The sequence below is a fragment of the Culex pipiens genome, chromosome 2, assembly GCF_016801865.2.
Source record: "Culex pipiens pallens isolate TS chromosome 2, TS_CPP_V2, whole genome shotgun sequence".
Lineage (NCBI taxonomy): Eukaryota > Metazoa > Arthropoda > Insecta > Diptera > Culicidae > Culex > Culex pipiens.
In genome coordinates, this window is record NC_068938.1 from 124,117,108 (window position 1) to 124,137,961 (window position 20,854).

General features: G+C 36.6%; 1 protein-coding gene across 10 annotated transcripts in view; it reads right to left on the bottom strand.

The window, feature by feature from the left end:
- Nucleotides 1-9,220, bottom strand: part of LOC120416662 (small conductance calcium-activated potassium channel protein) — a 441,654-nt gene extending 432,434 nt beyond the window's left edge. For all 10 annotated transcript variants that reach the window (XR_008212046.1, XR_008212047.1, XM_052707820.1 and 7 more), the window contains exon 1: nucleotides 7,366-9,220. The gene's annotated coding sequence lies outside the window, so the exon portion shown is untranslated. The remainder of the gene's footprint in view (nucleotides 1-7,365) is intronic.
- Between the last annotated feature and the right edge of the window lie 11,634 nt (nucleotides 9,221-20,854).

Here is a 20,854-nt window from a genome sequence, read left to right on the forward strand (position 1 = left end):
GAGGACGTTCTTTGTACCAAACTGTTTGTATTGACCAATGGAGAAGAGAGCGGTCTTCAAATGTCGACCTGCCATCCATCACGGAAACGAAGCGTTAACAATTGCATCGATTGATGTTTTTACGGAACACAGGAGCAGATTTTGGTTAACTTAAGTTTGGAATGAGCTTCAAAGGATCTTTGCCGGCTTAAAAAGAAAATTTAATTCCAAAATTGATGCACTAAGTATTGTTTTTGCCTTCCATTCCTTACTGAGGAAAGGCTATAAAATCACTCGAAAAATGAACTTCTTAATACGAGCTCACCTCCGTGTGCTCTATAGTTTTTTCGAATTTTGGAATCGATGGAATCGACAAATAGTATCTTCATTCCGGATATGTTTCGACATCCCAGTGCGAACCCGTTCAGGTACTTCTGGTACCACAACCAGCGGCACATCAACATCCGCCAACATCCCCATCAGGAACGAGTTCCAGATGCTGAGCGGCGAAGAAAGCAACAACAACAACACCGTAGCACTACCGACGACGACGAAGACGTTGGGCGTGCACGGAAAAAAGTGTCGACGCCAAAAACGAACAATTCTCCAACGGAACGAAGACTACCTCCAATTTTTGTTTTGGACACGTTGGCGGACGATGTTGACGAGTTGCTGGAAGGCCTCGGATCTTGTCTGAAAATCGGTAAGTCGCCGGTACAAGTGATTACACCGAACAAAAAAGATTTCGACCTGGTGTTTGAGGAACTGAAGCGTAGCAACTTCAACTTCTACACATTTAACTCCGAGATGCCCCCTGTTAAGATCGTCCTGCAGGGTTACACAGCAAAAAATTTCTGTGTAAAATCGCATGCAAAAGCATGCACATCACCTTTATGAGAAAAAGCATGTAATATTGTATGAGAAAACGTGCAAAAAGCATGTACTGAAGAAAAAAAATCAGGTCTGTTCACCCCAAAAATAACATCAATCCGGCGAGAGTCGTATTCAGATTACCAAGTCCGTACCCCAACCCACTCGGCTATTTCGCCGCAGAGCAAAGGAACTCCAAAACTCTGTTATGAATTGCAAAAAAACTGATTGTATCTTGATTATTCATCAATAAAACCGAATTGAATTGAACATTGCGAGTCTTGACTAAAAAAAACTTATTAAAAAAAATATATATTCAAAGAACGAAGATTCTTGAAGGCACAAACCAACACAATAAAACATTAGTCCTATTCCAACAAAATCGTGTGCTTGACTCACCAAATAAAGTTATAATCGCATTAGGATCATGCCAAATTCATAAGTAGAAAGACAAGTGGGCCCACAAACACGTTGCTTCCCTCCTCAAATGCCGTGAAATTGAATATGAAACAAAAACATCCGGACCAATTCTCATCAAACAATGTGTATCCTTTTTCTCCCCAAACTCCAAAAACGAAACTCCCCACCCACCAAAGAAATGCTTTGAACAATAAATCGATTCAATTCTTTGTTAGTGGTAACCTCAAACCTTCGAAAAATCCCCTGAATTCCAAAGACAATAGAGAACCTCCTTTGCGAGCTGAGTTCCCACTTTGTTGTCACCGGCAGTCAACTCCCGGTCGTCCATCCCCGGAGGGGTCAACGGAACAACGAACCGATACATCTTTTTGTGAATGCTTCATAAATTTGCCCGCCCACTGCCACTCTCACTCTCCCTCTCCACGGTCCAGATCCGGCCTTTTCCATGTTGGCAACAAAAAAAAAAGTGAAAGTGGATCTCCCCTGGTGAAAGTTTGTAAGCTGCGTTGGGGTGGAGCTTTCTTGTGGTAGTTGATAAAATGAAAATAAATCGAAAGTATGGTTTATTTAACATATTTTCTGTAGTAGCAAGTTTGCTTAAAAACTACCTAAAATTACCAAAATTTCTAACGGGTCCTAGGGAACAACTAAGCCAAGATTTTGCCCCGTAATTTTCTTGGACAGGCTGCGATAAGTTTACTGCAGAGATGATTCGTTGGATTGGATCGAGTTTTAGCCTTAATGCTCAAATAGCAATTCAATTCTGAATCTAACAAGAGCTCATCGAAATCTGTAAGATGAACCCTATACGATCGATTGCCACAAGCGACCACACCACCAACCCACGACTTCGTGACATATTTATCCTACTTGGCCACAGCACTCAGTTCCAATTTCTTTGACGCAAAAGTTCTGCGAGTAGCGTTCTCACTAAACGGACTGCTCCTGCTGTGAGTTCCATCGAATTCGGAGGAAAACCTCGGTTTGTGGTTTTTCCTTCGAGGGAAAAGTACAAAAGGTAGAGGTCGGTATTGCGTTTGAAACTTGTGGCGGTTTTACTTCCGCTGTTGCCCACCAAACCAAACACAAGTAAGAACATATTGGGCAAAGGCGAAAAGGTGAAACGAGGGGAAAGGGAGAGTGGACAAAAACATAAAAAAAGTAAGGAGCTTATTTCGAAACTGCTTTGGATTATTCACAAGCGGTATAACTTTTGCCATGTTTCGGCTTCTTGTACCCATCCTTAAAGTTTGCGATATGTGTGTCGAGTTGCCTCGCGTTGCGAGGTTTTGCTTCACTATACCAAGAAAGGATTTGTTTGAAATACAGCTGACTGACGGGAGTATCGTTAAATATAGATGTGTGTGCTAGTAGGATTAAATGGCAGGCCACCTTTCGCTAAACTTTGGAGGAACACAGAAAAAGTTTTTGGGGCAACTGATTAAAATTGGCAGTTCAGCGCCATAATTCGGTAAAAAGTCAAGAAGGAAATTGAAGAACTTTGGTTACCTTAACAGCGTATGATGAAAAGGTAAATATTGAAAAAACATTTTTTGTGCATTTCCATTACAAAACTGCTTACAACAAAAATAATAGTACTGAAAAGAACTTTTCAGCATCGATTTAGGAGCTAAAATAGTAGTTTATGCAACAAGTTGCAAAAAGAGGATTTTTTCAGCACGAGCCGTACATTTATCCAACGAGGTTCACCGAGTTGGATAAATACGAAGAGTGCTGAAAAAATCAAGTTTTGCAACGAGTTCCATACAACATTTTTTGCAATTCCGAAAAACACCCATTGAGTGAAATTTTATGTCAAATTTTCATGTATTTTGTCAATAAATCGATTGATTCATTTTTTTTGAAAAGTTTTATTTTTCGAAACAAGTGCTGAAAAGTTCAACTTTTCAGCACCCATTTCAGTGCTGAAAAGTAGAACTTTTCAGCATTTATTTTGAAAAGTGTTGCTATTCGATTCTGTTATTTTTGGTACAGAAAAGTAGGCTATTTCGTCGTACAAGAATGACAGGAAAAGTAAGTAGTTTCACGACGGAATTGCAAAAAACTGTTTTTGCAATTCCGTCGTGAAACTACTTGCTTTTCCTGTCATTCCTGAACGACGAAATAGCCTACTTTTCTGTACCAAAAATAACAGAATCGAATAGCAACACTTTTCAAAATAAATGCTAAAAAGTTCTACTTTTCAGCACTCAAATGGGTGCTGAAAAGTTGAACTTTTCAACACTTGTTTCGAAAAGTAACACATTTCATTTTTTTTTTTGATTTCAACGATTTATTGACAAAATTCATGTATTGGACATAAAATTTCACTCAGTGTGTGTTTTTTGGAATTGCAAAAAATGTTGTATGGAACTCGTTGCAAAACTTGATTTTTTCAGCACTCTTCGTATTTATCCAACTCGGTGAAACTCGTTGGATAAATGTACGACTCGTGCAGAAAAAATCCTCTTTTTGCAACTTGTTGCATAAACTACTATTTCAGCACATGAAATGAAAAGTAATATTTTTCGATACTGTTTTGGAGTTTTCTTTACGGCAAATAACACTCAAATGGGGAGCGTTTTACTCAAAAACTAAACCAATTCAAATGGTGTTTTCCAGAATAAGAAAAATGTATTCAACTCTTTGCATTTTTTTTTTCTATTCTGCTTTTTGCAATTCTGCGTGCCTACAGTATGCAATCAATGATTGTAAGAACTTTTTGTTTGTTTTTAATGCGCCTGAATGCCCACAAGCAAAAGCATTGTAAATCGTCTGTTTTGTGCTACTAAGTGACAAAGATCATTTTGGTCAAAAATGATTTTATGAACGCGTTTTGTTAAACTTAACAAACTCTACAAGATGCTTTAAGGGGTTACATACACGCAGACAAATGTTTTGTAGAATCAGCCTGTACGAGGTTTGTTTCAACAAAAGTTTTGTTGATTATAATCAACGCCGATTTTGCGTTGAAACAAACTTCAATTTTCTCAATTCCACAAAAATATTTCGTTGTTTTGAAAAAGTTGCTTTGACGATTAGCGTTGATTCAACAAAAATATTGATTATCAAATCAACAAAATGTTTTGTTGATTCAAATATGTTTTATTTTTCTGCGTGTACATGTAGAAAAACACAAAATTTCATATTTCAGAAAATTTATTAAATCCACTTAAAAGATGATTTTCATGATGATATTTCATGATTAAACTGAGTAAGAGACGATTTACGCTCAATATTTTACCACAGATTGTCTGTGATTTTAACATGCGCAAAGCGAACTGTCAAACTTTGTGAGCGTTTTTCTCTGAACACCGAGTTGATTTACGGATGCCACGATATCTCGAGATGGGATGGACCAAATTTCCAGAAATTTGAGGTGAAGACTTGCAAGACATATTCCGTGTGCATGACGAAGCCCGATTTTGAAAATTTTGCATTTTAAAAAAATACAAAAAACAAAAACTGGCTATTTTTATATGAAAAACATAGATTTTTTTTTATCTTTTTCTCGTATAAACTTTTTGAAAATCGGGCTTCGGCATGCACACAGGACCGGTTAAACGAGTCTTCACCAGAAAATTGAGCCGATTTGGTCAAAGCAGTGTGGAGATATCTTGGCACCCGTTTTTTGAAACTGCTAACTTAAAATAGGTATATCTCGGCAATTATACAATCAAATGTCTTGAAATTTATTTTGATAATTGTTGAAAATATATCGATGCCAACATTTCAAAAAGCATCATGTACAAACCATGCGTTTTGAGAAAAACGCATTTGAATGTTGAGCATCCATTTTCAAATACCATTCTTATATAACAAGAATTTCTAATGATAACAAACGATGAAAAACGTTGCTTTTATTGATACTTGATCATCCATATTCAATAAAACATAATTTCCGTAATTTTATTTGAGAAAAACAAACATAACTTCTTTTGAAATCACCAACGTCGATATCACCCTGCTGTCACTGAGGGTGGCGCTTTGTTTTTTTTTTTTAATTTATATTTATTAAAAATTTTTTTTCCATGTACATTCATTCAAGTTAAAATATTATTGAGTGTCCAATCACAAACGATGACTTTTCACCTCAATTTTAAATACTAGCAACTTTCATTTATTCATGAAATATTGTAGCTTTCGCTATTCAGTGATTTCAAATGTAGGAGGTCCTACATGTACAAAAGGGAAAAGGGAGGGGGGCGCTTTGTTATGATTCGTTTTTTTTCGCCGAATGTACATGGCGCTTTTTTCATGTTGCTTTTTTTTCGTCACGAGGTTTATGTAGCCTTTTGTTTGACAGGTTGACAGGGCTATATAAACAGGGACTGCTGATGGCAGAGATTTTGTTTATGTTACTTTATTTAAAATCATGATTAAACAGACTTTACTGAAGTAACTTTTGCTCATTTTTGGTGGAGAGGTAGCTTATTAGAAGTACTTTCAGAATATACAATAACCCAGAAAGTGTCAAAATGTACATGATGCCTTTTGAAATGTTACCGTCGATATATTTGAATGCCCTAACAGATTAAAAAAAGTTTAAGACTGTGCTTAAACCAACCTCTGACATTTTTGCCGATTTACATGTATGTAACCCCTTAAACTGATATTGGAAATTCACCTTCGCATTACCCCTCTTGTAACATTGATCAACTTCTCATAAAAATAATCGTGCTATCTTGTAACACGTCATATAAATTGTTGAAAAATTGTTGGATTTTTTTTTTTCATGTTTTTGCAGATTTTTGTTGATACGCATTTTTTAAAAGCATATTTTGTTTTTGAAAATATACTGATGAATTCATTTAAACAACACTAAAAACTGGACATCGGCATACGAGAGGATAAAGAGCACGATTCGGTAGTTAAATGGTACTGTGTGCGGACTGAGAGGATAAATCCCGAAACTACCGAGAGTACTTTACTCATGGGTTCATTTTTAAAAAAAGTTCTTCAATAAAAAAAATATCAGTACCGAGACTCGAACCCAAGACCTTCGGCATACTGAACCGTGCCTTTTCCGTATGGGCCACCATGGTTCGGTGACTGAATGGCGGTCATTTGTCCATATAAGCCACTCAATAGGATGAACTGTTACAATGAACGAATGAACACGCGAGAGGACTATACTCTCGCAAAATAGAGTAGAAAATCGTGACGTCAGGAATGAATTCAAATCACTCAAAGTTCATTTTGTGAGTGACATTAACATTTTGGCCTAGTTTGACAGCTACTTTCTCCCCAGTTTTCGGTGGGAGAGAAAAGGAGGCGAATACTTTATGAAAATCATACCTGTCAAAATTCCTATTGTATTAGTTCAAAAGATTGAAGATCTGACGACCCTATCAAAAGTTATAAGCACATTAGTGCCCCGAATTATGAAAATCTGACTACCCAATTTGATGGTATGAATAAGAAATCAAGTTGATAGAACACTGAAAGGTCCGCCCTTTTGTATTTATTTTGGATAGCATTACCCTCTAAATGTGAGGAAGGCACCAACCACCTAAGGGTGGATTAAGTAACGTTTTGCCTTTCTTTCTCCAATGGTTATATGGAGAATTAGTGCTGTTCGCTACTCCCACATGTTGCATGCAATTTCTGGATTGTTTGCAACAGCGACAAACTGCCCTAATTTGGGGACGCAAACATCATGCTTCCCCTCGAGTTAAGCCTGCGGAGTCATTTTCTTCAACATTAGTTGGGTAGTGTAGTCTTAAAATGTAGACTCAATGGTTCACAGCAACCAAGAAAGTTGTTGTCTTCTTATTTCAAAATTGTCCCAATCGTGGAACAAAGTGATTTTAAAAATAGTAAATTTTTGGTGTCAATGACTTTGTAGACAGTACTTTGGGAGATAAATAAAAAAATATATCGATAGTTCCCGTAGTTTTCTGAAGATACTAAAATGTGTGTTACACAAATCTGTGTGCAAAAAGCTCTGGTTGATTTGCGCAATATTTTTTTTCTCATATCTGGTTTCTTATCCAGCGCTCAATCAAACCCTATCTATAACGATTCACAAAAACCCATATTCCCAACGAAAACCATTCCTCTTGTCGGATCATCACCCGAATAACTCAGACCTACCTTTTCACGTGTAATAAAGCGCGTGCTCCAAAAATAGTTGACGATAATACGATGTGATGTGCTGCTGATGCTACTGCTACGAGTTCAGGTGCTCCTTTATACCACTGCCAGTTGTGTGACTTAAATTTGGTTGATTTCAACGGGCTGCTATCCTTTCACTACGAGTCGTCGTTGCTAAAAATAGCGCCGCCGTTGGTCTTCCGATATTCGATTGTGTGACTGATTTCACTTTGGTCGTTGATAATGATATTGGTGGGGGGAGGGGTTCACTACACTTTCTAATTTTGACTACTACTCTTTGTTTTGTTGATATATTCGTGAGGGTTGGACGAGTAAACTTGCTTTTACTAACTGGATGCAATATTTATTTTTCTCAAAATTGGGCTTGTTTCAAAACACTTTTTATTTTGTGCACAAAGTGATTAATGGTGCTGTTGTAAACGTGATGTATAGAAATGGATAGCAAAATTTTTCCTTAACGATTCTTTCCACATCAAACACTTGACCTTAGATTTATCACTATATTAGAGGCAATTTCCGCACTGTTTACACACGAAGATACGATTTGATGACCTTGTTAGGTTGGTTTACGCCACCCTTATGGCACACACACACACACATACACACCCGCACTCAGCCAGTGTGGTGGTAAACTCATTAATTCAGCACTAATTAATCAACTCCCTGGTGAGTCGAGTTGGTGCTGCTCACTTGGCTTCGACTTTCTTCCTTTGCTGTTGCTCCTCGAGATGGATTGGCTTTCATCGGGAGCAAACCTGCGTTCCTCCAATAATAATTCACTATTTTTAGGTCTTTACGGCCTGCCCGAGAAACGTGTTTGCACTCTCTTTCCCTCCAAATGGGTTAAATTTTATTTTCGGTTTTGGATTTGCGGGTCAGCGGGAGGTAAACGTGCCAGCTGCTTTTCGGCTACGTTGTTGCCAAATGATCCAAAGTGCAGCGTTATTCCACCTTCTTCAGACACTGTGCACACAAAACACACAACGAATATGACGGCGAACGACGCCGATGACGAGGGAAATCTGTTTAATTATTCATCGGTGTAATTCTGTATTAAAAATTCAACTCACTACGCGCGACGTGGTTGAGCCTTCACGTGCAACGAATCGATGGAAGACCGCCCATCGCCACCCCCAACTTGGTCTAGACACTCGCAAACTACACCGGCTTTTCAGAACCTTCTTGCGACAGCCGGAAAAACGCCGACACACACTCGTAAAAAAAACTTGATCAATAGCGGGTTGATTAGAAATTTATTGGTTTTTCGACACTTTTGACGGCGGAATTCACACTAATTTACTGCTTCTTCAACAGCTGCACAAACAGCGACACCCCCATCCGAATTTTCCCACCAAGAAGTTAACCTTGAACTCACACCTTGCGCGCTTCAAGCGCGCGAAACACGGAGGAAAATTCCCCCCCGTCCACTCCGCAACACCAAACTCGGTCAAAGCACTCGCGTAGTAGGCTGTTGCTCATCGACCGGCGGGAAATCGCCGTACCAAAGACGAGCGCGCGCCAAACCGTAGTACAGCAGCAGGCCACGACCCACTGGTGAGAAGTGAGTAGAATTTTCCTCCCTTTTCAAAAGCGTAACCCCGCGCGCACACCCTCGGTGAGAAGCTGGCAGAACCCGGAGTTTGGAACCGTACGCGTACGAGCCACTGCCCTTTTGCGACCAGATCCGACGGAAACTGAAAATAAACTGAAACGCGGAAAGGTGTCCTTTCTCCCTGGCAGGCTGGCAAAGACGAAAGGAAAACTCACACGCGCGCGCTCGGGCTCTCACGGAAAGTTTTTCGGGCACGACACGAAGGAAAATGGGGGTGGCCACAGTGAGAAAAATGGTTTTGAAAATTTCAGCAATAAATTGATATTCTGATGGGTTATTCTCCGCTCACACACACTCTCTGATTTGTCCTAAGGCGTAATATTGGTCCCGCGAGGCACTAAATAGCGGCATTAAATCAGCATTATATTGGCATTTAATACCAGCAAATAATGCTTCAAAACATTAAATCAGCACTTTTCCCTTGAGAAATATTTCAAGTGGCGCACAGTGATGCCGATTTAATGCCTCACCGAAAGCTCGAACAAAAAAAACTGCTTTATCGACGTCAAGGCTGGGGAAAAAAAAGGACAGCTAGCTGCTCCACACACTTGGTGGTGGGCCTCCTTTGTTTTTTTTTCTCCTGTTGCGTTTCATGTGTGAGTGTGACACTTTGATGTTATTCTTGCATTTTTCTCGTCGATCTCCAGGATGCGCGCCAGCCAACTGATGTATTCTGAAATGAGTGTTTGTTTTGAAAGTTTTAATCGATGTGGTTGATGCATCGAACATTAAGGAAGACTTTCTTTCTGCTGTTTCGAGTTTCTGGTTCATGAGAAAAACCCGTTGTCATTTTGTTGGACGAAAATTATTGACGAGTCACTCAGCAAATTGCGGCCATCCAGTCAAGTACAGTACAATCAATTACGGAAGGCTTGGGGTTAATAGGGACAAGTAATGGCTAACGGCTAACCTAAACTGTTTTTCCGAGGAGTGCTTGGTCCACGGTTGGCAAAATTTCACAAAGTGTATCAGACTTCCGGAAAGCAGCTTTTTGCTTGCGAGAAAAGTCATTCAATTTACCAGAGAACTTTTGATAATGTCCTTTGTGCATGGGCATATGTTTTGAAAAATTTGGCTTAATTACAGGCTGCAGTTTTCTACAAAAAAAAAAAAAAATAAATAAACAAAAAAACACTTCAGTCAGCGGGAATTGAACCCAGTTCACGCAAAAATAAAACTGTTGCACACTGGGGGAAATGCGCCTTAGCCCGCACGCTTATTGGAACAGTATAACGGGAGAAGGATAAAAGTCAATAACAGCGTGACTGGCTGAAATGTTTCCCGTATGGATGGGTTACTTTGTTGATAAACATCAAATGCTTTGAAGCACATTTTCAAGGTCGTAAATGGTGATTTAATGCCAGTTGTAATGCTGCAAAGTTTTGGTACTTTGAGGCATTCGCAAAGCTTATTTACTACTTCAAAGCATTCGAGTGCTGATTTAGTACTGAATAAATACTTCAATTAAGTGCTTGTGGTTACTTGGGTATGCTTTCATTTATACTATAAAAAAAATCGTTTTAAATTTTGTATTTTTTTCTCAACCTACCACCCCCGTTCTTGTGGACAGTAGGTTCTAAAATCTTTTGTCATTTTTAATAGATAAAAACATGCTTTTAAACCATTTTTGATTTTTTTTTAATTTTTATGCGATAAAGTTAATCACAGCCGGGACCGTGGTGTAGGGGTAAGCGTGGTTGCCTCTCACCCAGTCGGCCTGGGTTCGATCCCAGAAGGTCCCGGTGGCAAATTTTGAGACTAGATTTGTCTGATCACGCCTTCCGTCGGATGGGGAAGTAAATGTTGGCCCCGGTCTAACCTGGAGGTGTTAGGTCGTTAGCTCAGTCCAGGTGTAGGAGTCGTCTCCCTGGGTCCTGCCTCGGTGGATTCGCTGGTAGGCAGTTGGACTCACAATCCAAAGGTCGCCAGTTAGAATCCCGGGGTGGATGGAAGCTAAGGTGTAAAAAGAGGTTTGCAATTGCCTCAACAATCAAGCCTTCGGACACCTAGTTTCGAGTAGGAATCTCGCAATCGAGAACGCCAAGGCAAAGCTGTAGAGCGAATAATTTGATTTTGATTTTTGATTTGAAAGTTAATCAAATTCAAAAATAGCATCTTTTTCATCGTTTAAAAAATCTATATTCATTATATTAGAGAAGAAATGTTTTTTACGATGATCTCTACAAATGACTAGATGATACCAACTCGCTACGACGTAAGTCTGAATTGTTAAATCCAAAAAACTATTTTTTATTCATAAATTCATTTGTAAATTTCCTGGGAATTCCCGAAATACAAGCAGGAGTATACATTTTCCTACCTTTTTGGCACAAATGTTTTGAAATTATACAAAAAATAATAATTACAGAACCTGATTTGATTTTATTTATTTCAATCTACTGTTCATATTGAACGAATCAGCTAGTCTGTAAATTTCATGAAAAGGTTTAACGGTGCACATCAACCAGAGCTTTTGCACCAAGATTTTTGTTACAGATATTTTAGTATTTTCGAAACTACGGGAACTATCGATATAATGTTTTATTCATCCCCTAAAGTACTGTCTACTAAATGATTTACAACAAAACTTGCTTATTTTTACAATCAGATTTGTGCAGGATTAGGTCCGTAAGTTTGTCAATTTTGGCATAACCCGAGCAGGGGTAAATAACACGGGAATACCAAATTTTGGTATTACTTGGGCAAATAACAGCGACCAAAATGTGCCCTTGGTTGCCCAGTAATAGATGGTAAAATACCATGAAATTATACCAAAATCTTGTATGTGTAAGGGCACAACAATACCAAACAATGTTATTCCAAGGGTAAAATAATACCTCAAAATAGAACCATTTCAATACCAAGTTGAGGTCTTCTGGATTTTTGAACATTGCTTGAATACCAAAACTTGGTATTGCCATGGTTTTATTTTTTGGTATTTCCGCGCCCTTGGAAAATCATATTTTGGTATTTCTGTGGTCTTTCACATACATGATTTTGGTATGATTTCATGGTATTTTACCATCTATTACTGGGCAACCAAGAGCACATTATGGTCGCTGGTATTTGAACAAGTAATACCAAAATTTGGTATTTTCATACCATTTTTAGTGCAGCAGTTGCAGTTAGTGAAAAAACGGAAATTATTCATATGCAACAGCAAAAATCTACTCACCTGATGATTCCATGTTGTTCATAGTGATATTCTTCACCACATCGAATGCAATTGTCATTGATGAACGGCCTGTGCTTGAAGTTCTTGAAGCTTCTGAAAAATAACAAGATTGAAAAATAAGTATTATTAAAATGAAACTGAATTGAAATTCACCAAAATTCATTAATCTGTCGATTGACTCGTTTTTCAAAGTATTTGGTTATCCCGACTTAGAGATATTTCAACGTTTTTGAAAAAAATATTAGTGGGTATATCACACTAATTTTTAAAATCATCTTTAACATTTTTGGGTTTCAAGTCATTTTAGCGCAAAATTAATTAACTCGTAAAAATTTTTTAACAAATTTCCCATAGTTTCAGAGAAAATTGATGAAACCTTTCAATATTCAAATAATACCAAAATGTGCCATCCTGACTTAGAAAATTTTCCACAATTTCAAGTCATTTCTGTAGGGGGTATATCAAAAATCTTAAAATCAAGTTTGAAATTTCCGGTTTTGAATGAAAGCATTCGCTTTGAGACATGATTTTAGCGCAAAATTAATTATTTTGTCGAAATTGGTTAAAATTTTCCCATAGTTTCAGAGGAATTTGATAAAACACTTAAATACCAAAATAATACCAAAATGTGCCATCCTGACTTAGAAAATTTTCCACAATTTCAAGTCATTTCTATATGGGGTATATCAAAAATGTTTAAAATAAAGTTTGAAATTTCCGGTTTTGAATGAAAGCATTCGCTCTGAGACATGATTTTAGCGCAAAATTAATTATTTTGTCAAAATTGGTCAAAATTTTCCCATAGTTTCAGAGGAATTTGATAATACCAAAAGAATACCAAAATGTGGTGTTCGACCATTGACAAATTCTGCAATTTTGCAATATCAAAACAATACCTTAAACTGGTATGATAGCACATTTTGCTCTTGCATAATCCTTAAGACAAATTTTAAAGGGTCCAGGAATACCAAAATTTGGTATTGATACCAGAGAAAGGTATTATTACGCATTTCCCTAGTTATTTACCCATGCTCGGGATGGAATGAATATAAACTATTTTATTTTGGACAACCTTCCGGCCAAGATCAACATTGAGATTTGTTTAACTTTGTTTCACCTTGAACATGTTTAATGAAAATTGAACTCATATAATTAATTAAAAAAAAAAGGTTTGTGTGAGAAGAATTCGTTTCCAAGTATTCGAGAAATTACAGCTGAAGTTATACATTTATGTAGTACGTGAGCTACCAAGGGCGTAAGAGAGTTCAATATGAAAACATATCGTTTAATTTTAACCACTTTTAAATACTCAAAATTATTTCAATCTAATTAATTTATTGGGCTGAATACCATATAACTAAAATAAAACCATTAAAAACCATTAAAAACAATTTCGTATCATATGAAATTTACCCAAAGAATGCAATTATATTTCAAAGACTCGCTCCAAATATTTGAAAACTTGTGATGTTGTGAAACCATGAAATAGTGTTAAGCGCTAAAAATAAGATTTTTAAGGTAAATTTAATTATAATTTATTTATTCACAAGTTAAAAATAAGGCTGGTACAAATATTTTTAAAAGTTTTTGTCACCCCCCCCCCCCCCTTCAAAATTGGCCCGAAAAATCAGGGGGCAAAAAAAATATTTTTACAATAAACTTCAAAATTTCATTGAAAATTCAAGTGCAACCAGCTGAAATCAAATTAAAATACATTCTCCTGTGTTTAAAATCATTTTTAGCATGTTTGGGTTTATAAAAAAATCTTAAGATTTTTTGAAAATTTTCGATGCAAAATCTTGTTTTTCGATACAATTTTTGTTTTTGTCAGATCTTAGATTTTTTGAAAACTAATGATTGCAAAGCAACTGAACTAGTGTAAAATGCATTTTAAAACACTTTTTTCATTTAAATGTGAAGACTATGGCTTGTTATTTAAATTTTTATATTTTTTTAAATATTTGCATCGGCCTAATTATTCCGAAATAAGTTATTTGCCATGACAAACTAAATTTCTGCATGATTTTTTTTATTTCAACTTTATGGGCACTGAGACAAATTTAAATGCATTTTTATGGCTGTGGAGCATAAATTTTCACTGTCCAAATACTTTGATTTAAAAAAAATCCTTCTCAACAAAAATACTACTAATATTTTCTTTCATTTGAGATGATTTGAAAGACGGCATAAAATTAAAAAGTTTTCTCAAAGTTGCATGATTTTTTACAAGCAGTCAAGCTATTAATTGATCCTCACACTCATTTTGATCATTAAAGTTGCTGTTCTATACAATTTTGTTGCAAAAGATTAATCAGAAACAGGATAAGAATAATTTTCGTTAAATTTAAAATTTCCTGGGAATTTCCCGGGAATTTTGTTGAAAATTTCCCATTCCCCAGGAATTTTGTAACCCCGGGAAGTTGGACGCTCTAGAGGCAAGGCCTTCTTCAAAAATGAGCTTTTCGGAAAAAAAAACTCGTAGACCCACATTCATGTGTACCTATCGATTAATAATCGAAAACTGAACAAATGTATGTGTGTCAAATGTCTATGTGACCAATAATGTCACTCAGTTTGCTCAGCACTGACTGAATTGATTTTGGTCGAATCAGTTGCATTCGGTTTGGTTTTGGGTTTCATACGTACCTATTGATTGTTTGAATGTTTCGATAAGTTGTTTCAAAGTTATGTATAAAAATATGTTTTCGCAAATATCTGGATATACCATCGTGTTAAACATTGTTGAATAGGTAAACAAAATACGTTCTAAAATAGTCCAATAGTTCGAAGCTCTGGCAACCCTGTCACATGACCACTTCAGTGATATTACAGTACTTTTAAGAAGCCGGAACCCAAAAAAAGTTTTTTTATGTTGAAAGTTCGGCTGGTTGAATATTACCTCTTTTTTAATAATATTACCTAAAAATGGTTTAAAAATGTGAACCTAATAAAAATCCACCAGAAACTGATGAAAACTCACCAGTTCCTGATGTTATATTACACATTTTTTCGACACAAAATCTGTCACCATTTCCTGATTTTTTTAAACAAAATCTGTCACCATTTCCTGATGAATATTACCATTATTTTTTTCTGTGTGTATGTATACAATGTTCGAATCCATCGTTGGTTTCTGCATGTTTTGTTCGATTCGTTTTTATAAAACAGTGAGGAAGGCCGACATTCGCAAGGGTGGATTAAGCTAGATTTTTTTTGCATTCCACAATCTAAAGCTGACGATTTAAAAAAAACGGTAATAATATTTCGTCATGTGCACGAGGCCGGTCCTTATTATTCAGGAGAAGGCAATTTATGGCTGTTCAGAAGATTGCTTTAACACTGGAACGCCCAACGCATGTCCAACTTACACGGACGCCCAAGCCTCCCAAAAAAGGTGGAACGGTAACTTTAACTCGTTGGTTCTCAGGCATAACTCAACCAATCGGGACGATTCTTGTTTCCGGAGATTTGTAAGTATTTCTAGATGATCCTAAAATTTTGCAGAACATGATTCGAACAAATCTATATTTTCTGCGACCGAAAACATCGTTTCACCTTTTTTAAAACGACTGCCTCTGTGGAATTTGTGGTAATTTTTTTTACACGCGAAAAAAAAAAGTTGAAACGATGTTTTTGATCGCAAAAATTACAGATTTGATCAAATTAAGTTCTGCAAATTTCTAAAATCATCTAGACATCACTGGAAAGAAGAATTGATTGGTTGAGTTATGCCCGAGAACCATTGAGTTGATGTTACCGTTCCAACTTTTTTGGAGCCTTGTGCGTTGGAATGTTAAGAAATCTCGAGCCGCCCCTATTTTTTGATTCTTCGAAACAAATCAGTCTGATTTTTTTTTAAATACTTGAAGTTTATAATCATGAAAATGTACACAGTCAAAATTAAAGCAAAAAGAAACACGCAGATATCTTGGATTAACAAATAATTATTATCTAGAGTTTTTTTTTTTTTTTTTGAAAAGGTCCTATAAGTTATTGTCTTTCATATGTTTATTGGACCTACTAGAAAAACTCTTTTTATAAAAATGCACAATATTATTTAGAAACAATCTAACATCAAACAATCTAACCAAACCCAACAATAAACTGAACATAGAGCAAAGTAATCTATAATTTTTTTACCCTTTTTCACTTCATCACACTCCCACAATCCTCGACCCATTCGGCCTTTGGCCCGACTTTTCCCGATGTTTTGTTGATACACGCTGCCGGTGCTGTCGGTTGGTGTGTGGTTAGCGACAGAATGCATTACAGCTCACCATATGGTCACGGCATGCTGTCAGAGCACGTTGTGGTGCCGGCATGACCTACTGTTCGTCTTACTGCGAGCGTGAATCAGAGAGATCGAGAGTAAATTTTCTCGAGACAGAGAGAAGAGCGCAAAAGCGAAGAATTTCGGCGTGGTTTGCCCGATGTTATGCTGGCTGTGTGGAAAGCATTCTTTCGTGTGGGTGGAGTGGGAAAATGTTTGGTGTGAAAATGCAACGAATGCATGCGAATACAGGCTGCCAGTAATGTTGTTGTTGTGGAGAGAGAGATGTGCGGTTGAAGGAATTTATCTTCGAATGTTTTCGCACGCACGTGCCTGTAAGATGAGTTTCGAATTGTGTTCTGATGAGTACATTCTTGGAATACACATTGATTTATGCCCTTTTTGTAAAATTTGTTTTGTGATGCTTACACATTAAAATCAGATGAAATTTAATTTGAGTTACAATAATATAAAAAGAGCACTCGGACACAGACTCTTGGGAAAATAAAACTAACCTTTTGGAAAAATTCTCGAAGAAAACACATCAAGAATCATAATAATATGCACGATAAACATACACTCGTCACAGGTTGATAAACGCATGCATGGAAGACTGCTCGACAGAGAGGGTAGTAAAATGTTATGATCAAGCATTTAATGGTTCCGATAATATAATAAAACGTTTTGTGAATCGATTTGTTGAGCACTGAAGAAATTGCTTACGATCAAATATGAACATCGTTTAATGTTTAATGGAGTTAATATTGTTTTAGGATTCTTTTATTTCCATTGAGTTTTCGCCTTTTTTTCAGAGTTCAGTGACCTGTATTCACAGCGGAAAAAAAAATCTGAACTTGACAGACTTTATGCTGATATTTTTACCTTTATTAAAACTGCTTTTATAAACAAAAACTATAGTCGTGTTTTGTTACTCCTTTAATCTTTAGATGTCCTTCTCTTTTGTTACACTCAGAAAATACGGAACATCTTACAATGAGCTTTTTTTATGCTAAGAAAACTCAAATTAGAAAAGATAAAAAAAAATTTTAAATCATTGGTCAAATAACTGTCCGTACACCAGTTCAACCCGTCGATTCTCAAATGGATTTGTAAAAAAAACTTCAATAAATATTGCTGGTATTGTGGTGAAGGATGTTTTGAGCATATCTATTCATAATAACATAAATTCTTGTTTTGTTGATATTTTCAGACAAAATTTACCAGGCGAACACTTTTGAAATGGTTGAAACAGCTCAACTACGAGTCCATAGTCTGAAACTTTTTTGAATGGAAGTCTATACAACTCAGGTGAATAAATCAAAAACAAAAAGTCATTACCAACAAAATTAAGGCCTGTAATGGAAGGCAAAAAGTCACATTTGGAACACCCTAACGGTTGATTTTTTTCGAATATTATACAATTAAATAACTTAGGGGAGAGTGGGGAGACTTGATCCCATTTTTTGTATCGAACATAACTCTGTCAATTTCTACCAAAACTATAAACTTTTTGCATGAATTGAAAGCTTAAACATTCATCTATGTTTGGCCAATAAAGCTATTTCATCAGATGAACTCTTCGAATCATGCCAAGCGTTAAAAAAAAATATTTTAAACCGGCATTTTAAAAATGTTAGGGGTAACTTGATCCCCCATTCAACATTTTGAAGAAATCTTAAGCAAAATGTTTCTAATTCATCCAAACTTTTAATTTTCTATAAGTTACAGCAATTTCACATAAAACCTGTACGTTTGTGTTCAAAATATAACAAGTTTAGCATGTAAAATATTTAAAAACTTAAAATATTATATTTTAGACCAAAATTAAGCATGTTTACAAAAGCTGGAAATTGTTGTTTACAAAACTTTTGAAAAAAGGTTCTAACTGCAGTAAGTTATGCACAACTATACTAAAGGAAACTATGTATGAAACCCCAGCCCAATTAATTAATCTTGAAGCTGATTCCAGTGACTGTAACATGCAGGGATCAAGTCTTCATAAACGCATTTTTTTTAAACAATTGATTGAAAAAATAGTACGACGATAAATTTAACATCAAATACGTAAGGGTTTTGGAGTTGAAAAGTTTATCCAACAATTCATGTATAAAAAAAAATTGTGAATATATTTGAGTGTTTTCTATACATATCAAAACAAAGAAAAAAAGATATCTTGGAAGTTTTTTGCAGCTCGTTTTAGAAAAATGAGTGTAACTCAATCTATTTTTTTTTTCTTTGTTTTTTACAATGAGTTTTAGTTAATTTCGCACAACTTTCTAGATCAAAGCTAATTGTTTTACCCACATGCTGACGAGATACAGGCTTGGGATCAAGTGTCCCCTGGGATCAATCTACTGAACTCGTTGGAATGGTCTTTTGATTACCTATCCAACGAGATGTCGCATGATAGATCAACGTTTTCATCAAAATATATGAGATCCGGCCTCTAAAAAGTACATCAATAACACTTAAGTGCGCATAACTTTTGATAGGGTTGTCAGATCTTCAATCTTTTGAAACCTTTGGAAAGGTCTTTCGGATACCTTTCTAAAAATGTATATTATGACGGGGTTTCTTACAAAAACCACCCTTTTTACAATCTTCCGGACTTTTGTTAGAATCGTTTTTTAGCATAACTTTTGAAGTGAGTCGATAAGTATACATGAAGGTGGGTCTAGGAGGTCAAATTAAGAATTTCGTTTTTCGAGTGATTTTATAGCCTTTCCTCAGTAAGGTAAGGAAGTCTATAAACTTATGAAATTCCAAGCCAATTTGCAAAACTTTACTTTGTGTAAATAAAACGGCTTGACCTAAAACTTAACAGCTCCACAGCTTTTCTCAACTTTACCCCTTAATTCACCACAATCCAACCCTAATCGCCTAGGATTTACCCGGTCACGCCAAAAATCACCATCCAAAGCTTATTTCGCCACAGGCCCCAGCCAACACGGCCACAATCCCCCACGACCGTCAACAAACGTCACCCAGTTTTGAACCACGCCACAGGACCATAATAATGACGCGAAACTAAACCGGGAATTAAAGTTGGCAAATTTACATTAAAAACTTTCTCATTTGGTGGCACGTAACCAACGGTGGGGCTCAGTTCTAGTGCCGTGCCATAAAGCTGGCCGGAGGTGAATGAATTATGCATTTCTGGACGACCGACGCGCGGACGGAAGTCCGGATGGACGTCTGTTGTGAGGGGGGACCAGGTGATGCGGCCACTTCCTCGTTGGTGTACGTCGTGGGTGGGAGTTTCGTGCGCTTGGAAAGAAGAGGAACTATTGGGAATTTGGAACAATGTTGTGTTTTATATGGTTATGAAACTTATGAAAATGTTATACAAATAAGTTTTGCACATTTATTCACCTTAAAAAGTACACTTAAATAAATAGTGACTTTTTTAACTAGGTACTTTACCAAAAGCGTTCCCAGACTCAGTTTTTGATCTAATCTTATCTAATGTAACCGGGGGAATGGCAACCATATTCCGACCAAAGCAAACTGACAACAGTCGACATTAGCACGGTTGTCAAATGAGAGCTCACATCAAAAGCACTAGCTGTCAAATGGTAGCCCATAACAAATCATTGTTTGGGTTTTTGAATTTCAAATTTCCCGCAACTCAAACGATAAATACCTGAAAAAACAAGTGAATTGTGTTGCTGATGACAAATTCTATCATATCCTTGGAGATTCCACTAATATTGGTTGAAAATTCCTATCGAAAAAAGTGATTTTTCTGTTTACCTTTTTTTTTGCTTTTTTTCTTTGGGTCGATCAAACAGTGCACACGTAAACTAAGAATCGGCATTACACATTTTTCAGTTTGGTTTTACACATTTGCACGGTACTTTTGAGTTTAACCTGGATAACACACTTCGTGTTACCAAAGTAATATGTATAATACTGATTCTTAGTGTTTTTTTATCTGAACTTCCAAGATTATGGCTTCTTCGCTACCCCCTGAATGTAACACAAACGCAGACTGTCCAATGAAAGCATGCTGGAAAGTCTTGTGATTAGATTACGCCACGGACGAACGGACATGACACCAGGAACAGATTTTCTTCAAATTTCTGAAGCAAACTATCAATTGCGCCATCTACATTCGATTTGTCGAAGTAGCATCGCGCGATTACGCCACGGCTACGTCACGACTGTAATCCATATATAAAGCGAGTGAAGTCAAAATCGAACCAAGATTGAACCAAGTTTTTGGCGCGTGACTTTTGGAAATGTCGTATGCCCATTGTGTTCGATGAAAATTAAAAAAATAACTTTTTTTTCTTTTTTGAATTTAATCTCAGGAGACAACTAGGGGAACAGCATTTAATTCCGTCAAGCACCTAATGTTGGCATATCAGCACTGTGGTGTTCAGTGGCTTCCTTCTCCGTGGCTCCACCG